Here is a 6,000-nt window from a genome sequence, read left to right on the forward strand (position 1 = left end):
TTGTGTTGAGGTTTCCCCCATTTTGCTGCCTTTTTGGGACACTACTTTGGTTAAATACTTGGTCTTGGCTGCATTCTTATTTTTTTTTCCTGTGGGGTTCAAAAGAATAAACACTTTCTTACAGATAAAAACTAGTTTTCTGCCTTTTTAACTTTTCAGGAGGGCACACAAGGTAGATTGTTCTGAATGAGCCTTAGATTTTCACTCTCCTGCCCTCGGTTCCACGCCCTGACAGCGGGGCTCAGGTGCAGGACATGGGACGAGCCCACCCCAGCTCTCAGGCGGTTTTCCTTCTGGTCTTACTTAGGATGCATCCATTCTTACCCCTCACCCTCCCTCTTCCTTCCCTCCTCCTCCCTCCCCGCCTTTTCCTTTCTCCATGGCATTAGAAACAAAGTTGACTTGCTTTCTGGTACAAAAAGCAAGTTAGGGGTGGAGTCGGAAGGTAGTTGGTGAGAAATTTTTAAGAGCAAATTCCATTTTCCACAGTCTTGTCCGGCCTCTCTGTGGCCAGTACCCTATCGGGTTTCCCTTCTGCTACGCGTCCTGAGCTGATTTCCAGGGTAACCATGTCTGTAGTCCTGCCTTGTTTCTAGGGGCTTTGCCTGTTTTCATCCTCTGAGTAGCCAGCTGCCTGCCCCTCTGGGCCGCTCTTTTCCTCTCTTGGCCATTGTTACAATTGACCTTGGCTCCAGTTTTGGAAAATTCTGCTCTGGGCACCTCAGCCCTGGCCCTATGGCTGGACAGCCTTCCTGAGTCTCGGCCACCTAGGCTGCTGCAAACATACCACACTTAACTCTGGGAGCTGGGCTCCCCAGGGGAGACCCCTCCGCTTGGCTTTTGCCTTCACCCTCCCTCAAGGAATGTGTCTGCCCAGAGCCTCTCACTGTCGTGTTCTTTCCCACCAAGGAGATCCCCAGTTGTTGTCTTTGTTATTCTAGGGCCATCATGAAATGGTTCTGTGATAGTACAGTATCATTTATTGCAGGCCAGAAAATAATGTTTGCCATTCCGGATGATGATTTACAGAAAAAGCAGCCTGCATGCCTTTTGATTGGCTGATAACTTCTCTTTATTGACGTCTCCCAACATTACATCAGGAAATAGCTGTTGTGTGCCCATTCCCTCTCTGATCATCTTTCCAAGACCCCCTACAAAATGAGAATAAACAGTTCCTCATGGCTCCCAGCCTAAAAGGAAGGGGATAGTCCTTTCTCCTGCCATCCCAGTTGCCCAGGCTCACATGCCTGTTTCCACAGGGCTGTGGCAAGCCACCTGGAAGGCTGAACATTTTTAACAGCTGCTCTCAGATTGCTTTCTGCGAAATTCACATCATCCCAGAGGAAGACAAAACAGGAAACTGGAAACCCACCCCAGAGCCAGTTCAAGGAAGGCCAAAACTAGTCAACTGTGGCCTGCAGCAACTAGACCTGTTTAGGTTAAAGGCCCTTGAGCCCCATAAACACCGGGTTTTCTGTGACTCAGTGGTGTTTCGTGCTGAGCTGGCTTCACAGGCCTGCAGCATTGCCCTCTCTGAAGGCCCTAGTCTGCTCTGGGCTGGGCAGAGCCCTCTAGATGGGGAGGGCAGTCTGCTCTCGGCTTGCCGCCAGCACAACCTCTCGGGTGGGTGCTGTTTCCTTGCCTTTAAGAAGGTCGACTAAACGGCAGCAGCGTTGCTCCTGACTGCCCAGCCGCCCAGGAGGAGACACTGTGGGAATCAGGAGGAAGAGCGCTCCGTGCACTGGCCAGGGCCTCCGACGAGCTCCGGAGCTGGAGCTGCCGCAGGGTGTGGCCGTTTGGCCGGCCTGGCTGGGAGTCGGCATCCTGGGCCGACTGGGCACGCTGGGGACTCTGTCCCCACAGCCTGACTTCCAAGGGAGCTCCTTAGCACGTGGCCTGCACCCGGGAGCTCTTCTCCAGGCCTCTGGTTAAACCCGCACTTGAACAATGTCTCCGGGTGATTCCGTTGCTTATGAATTGTTAAGAAGCCCTGCCTTAGCCGGTTTTCCCAACCCGAAGCCTCAACACTGTCCCTCTTCTAGTTCATCTTTGAAAATTCAGAATGAGAACTTAATCAATGAGGGGCAAGCTGGAGAGGAAGAACCCAAAGTGTAACACCTTTCGCTTATTTCGTGTATTACCTTTCCCCGCTCTTCATTAGAATGCAAACTCTGTGAGGACCCCTGTAACCCCAGCACCTAGAACAGTGAGTGCCACATAGCGGGTGCTCGATGAATCCTTACTGAATGAATAAAGCTAACTATTAGATGAGACATGTACCCTGAAATATGATGTCTTAACTAACTCAGAACATCTCCGGAATAGTATTTTCTGTTAGAATGACAGTATAAACAACTGTTTCTAGGAGAGGGGAAAATTTGAAGTGGCATATTTACCGTGACTTCTTCCATCTGCCTGCCTCTGGTTTTTGCTGAAACCTTGTTTTTCTTGTCACATTTTCTCTACAAACTCCTGCTTGAATTTTCCAGGTGCCAAGATTTCCTTAACTGCTGGATCCCCTGCAAACAGTCACTTCTCTGTCAGGAAAGCCTTGCTGCAGGGAACCTACTGGGGGCTTAGGTGTTTTTTACCCAGATCGAATTTCCCCAGGTACCGGTTCAGCGGCATCTTGAGTCAACGTGGGGCTTTTTCATTTTGACAGTAATCGAATTATGAAGCATTTCTTCCTGGAAGGTATCTGGTTAAAGATTGATCCATCTGCCAAAGGGGACCACACTTCCTGGTCTCCTCCTTCCTTGGGCTTACCTCGTCTCTGCTTTATTCCTACCTCAATGTGTCTTTTCATTCCTCTGCTGAAGTTTAAGTCTTGCCCTCAGGAAGGGCTTGCTAGAGAGTTCTGGAATCATCCTGCCCTTATACCTCTGATCTCTGTCCTAAGAATCCCAGGTTTAGCGTCATACAACATGGTGTGGTCTTTTGAGCTGTGTCCAAGAAGCCAGGATGGGTTTACTCTGGGCAGTGGTCCATTCCGCCCGTTCCCCAGCTCTGCAGCCTCCAGACACCTGAGGGCCGAGAGGGAGGTGGGGCTGAGGAGGTGTGTTAACCCAGCACCAGCACCTTCGGCACGGTCATTGCCTTTTGCCTCAGAGCCTGGGCCGTTTCAACACAGTATCTGGTACCAGGCCTGAGGTTATTTAGAACCGTAGTTCTCAAACTTGGAAGTTTCATCATAAGTGCCTAAATGGCTTGTTAAAACACAGATTGCTGGGCCCCACCCTCAAGAGTTTCTATGCAGAAGAACTGAGGTTTAGGGCCTGAAAATTTGTGTTTGTAACAGGTTCCCAGGTGATCCTGGGTCCCAAGACCCCACTTTGAGAACCACTGACTTGAGAGCAGCAAGGGCGGGCGCTGGAGCCCAGCCCTGTGACGCCATCCCTCCAGCTGCCACCAGGGGGCACATGCGAGCCTAGCGAGAGGGCTTCTTTGCCCTCCAGAGCCAGTGCCATCGGACAGCAGAAGTTCTGCCCTAAAGATTTCTTTCTAAATCTAATTTTTATTATGTATCAAGAAGAAGAAATATTGATCTAAAGAGCAGGGGATGTTCTCCAAGTCTGTCTCTGACAAGCATCAATGGTCTGAGGGGCCAGTTTTTAAGGTGTTGCGTGTCCAGGCTTTCAAGAAATGGAACTCCGTTTCCATAGGAAAAGACTTCCGGGGGCCCCCGCTCCCCCAGCACACTGACATAGGGACTCTCTTTCAGAATGTTCTGAATCACTGCCTATTCAGAACCTAAGAGGCACTTAAGATTATAAGTGAATTTCATTTTCGTCTTTATGTGTGTGTGTTAAGTTGCTTCAGTCTTGTCCAACTCTTTGCGACCCATGGACCATAGCCTGCCAGGCTCCTCTGTCCATGGGATTTCCCAGGCAAGAATACTGGAGTGGGTAGCCATTCCCTTCTCCAGGGGAATCTTCCTAATCCAGGGATCGAGCCCACATCTCTTATGTCTCCTACCCTGGCAGAGAGGGGGTTCTTTACCACGGTCCTGCCTGGGAAGCCCTTTCTTCTTTGTATCTCACTCTATATATTCCCAATTTTCCACAATAAACCTACTATTACTTTTACAATAAAATGTTTTTTAAAACATACTTTCATTGGAATTAAAAGCCAAAACAACAACTCAACATTTGAGAATTGAGAGATTTCACACTATCCAGATTTTTGTTTGTTTTTTTTCGAAAATCTGCAGATCTGGCGTCCCAGGGGGCTGGCGTTCCTCTCCAGGCACTGCAGTGTCTGGCGGCAGGGGGTGGTGGGAAGCAGGCCTCAAGAGTCAGTCCCTCACTTGTTAGAACCACCGGGGAAGCTCTTAAAATTGCTCATCCCCAGGGCCCACCCCCAAAGAGCCGTATCTCACCAGGCTGGGAGGAACCTGGGCTTTGTTTTGTTTTAACTCCACAGGGGTTTCTAGTGTACAACCAGGGCTGAGAACTAGAGGGTAATGGCTGGGGCCTGGGGCCTCAGACAGGTCTTATGGGCATTTGTAGGTCTGGGGCTGGACCAGGACCGAAGGGGCTTTTAGCTGGCCACACAGCTGTCCGGGGCTTCTCAGGTGGCTCAGTGGTAAAGAGTCTGCCTGCCAATGCAGGAGACGAAGGAGACTTGGGTTCAATCCCTGGGTCGGGAAGATGCCCTGGAGGAGGGCATGGCAGCCCACTCCAGTATTCTTGCCTGGAGAATCCCATGGACACAGGAGCCTGGCGGGGGCTACAGTCCATGGGGTCGCACAGAGTCGAACACAACTGAAGTGACTTGGCCCAGCATGGCATGGCGCCAATATCATATCAGTCCAGGAGGTAACTGCTCAGAGAACTTCTGATCCACTGCAGGGCCAGTGGAGCTGAAAAGCCAGAGAATTCTACCTTTCAAGTCACCTGTGCAGCCTTTCTGAAACATCAAAAGTAGCTTTGAGAGCACATGTTACAGCTTCCCAGGCATCTATAAAGCTGGGCCCCCAGGGGAACTGACAACTTGACGTGCTCATTGTCCTGAGAGCGTTGTTGTTCCAGCAGCTGCACCAGAAGCCAAGTGTCCTGAGAACCAGAGGAATTCGCCCAGCAGGCGGCGCTCGTGGCAGGTGGTGCAGCAGTTACGCTGCGCTCGGTCTCTCTGGGACTCCCGTGAACTGCAGCAGATACCCTGGGCCTTTGTCGGGGAGGCCCTGTCTATCTGCCCACTGATCAGCCCTGACTCGGAATCAACTGAACCCCTTGGGAAGGCAGAGAGGGATAGGACCCCCACCTCCCAGGATGGTTTTCACTGTCAGACAGAACTTGCACCAAGTTCCCTAAACTCTGTGTGCCTCACTTTCCTCATCTGTCAGATGGGGATGATGAAAACTGTCCCCAGGTCACACTGGTGCTGTGAGAACTCAGTGAATCAGCACCGGCCAGGCACTGGGCTTATCTGCACTTCACCTCGCCCATCAGGTCACTAATCCTCTCGGCTGTTTTAGGAGGAACACACAAGAAGTGGGCTGGAGAGTTTGTTGCCAGGATGATATGAGCTAAAGCATGGAAGCTTCTAAACTCATTTATTTGATTTATTATTATAAGTATTTAAAAAAAATTTTACTTGGCTGTGTCGGGTCTGAGTCGCAGCATGTGGGATCTAGTCCCCTGACCAGGGATCCAACCTGTGCCCCCTGCATTGGGAGCACAGAATCTTAACCACTAGAGAAGTCCCTCTACGCTCTTTTTTTCTTTTAATTTATTTTTTTACTGAAGGATAATTGCTTTACATAAGCTCATTTAAACGGCCGTGCTCATAAATCGTGTGTGTGTGTGTTTATCTCCACACCTCAGCATTCACCCTCCCTTCTCCCGAGGGGATCTTGCCTCCCCAGCTTTGAGAATTTGCAATTTTCTTTCTTTGCTGCTGACTCCCACGTTCATAGTCTTCAGTTTAGGGCTCGCTCCTCAACTCCAGACTTGTATTTCCAGATGCCACTTGACAGCTCCTCTGGGGTGTCTCACGGGC

Source organism: Bos mutus, chromosome 2 (genome assembly GCF_027580195.1).
Source record: "Bos mutus isolate GX-2022 chromosome 2, NWIPB_WYAK_1.1, whole genome shotgun sequence".
Taxonomy (NCBI): domain Eukaryota; kingdom Metazoa; phylum Chordata; class Mammalia; order Artiodactyla; family Bovidae; genus Bos; species Bos mutus.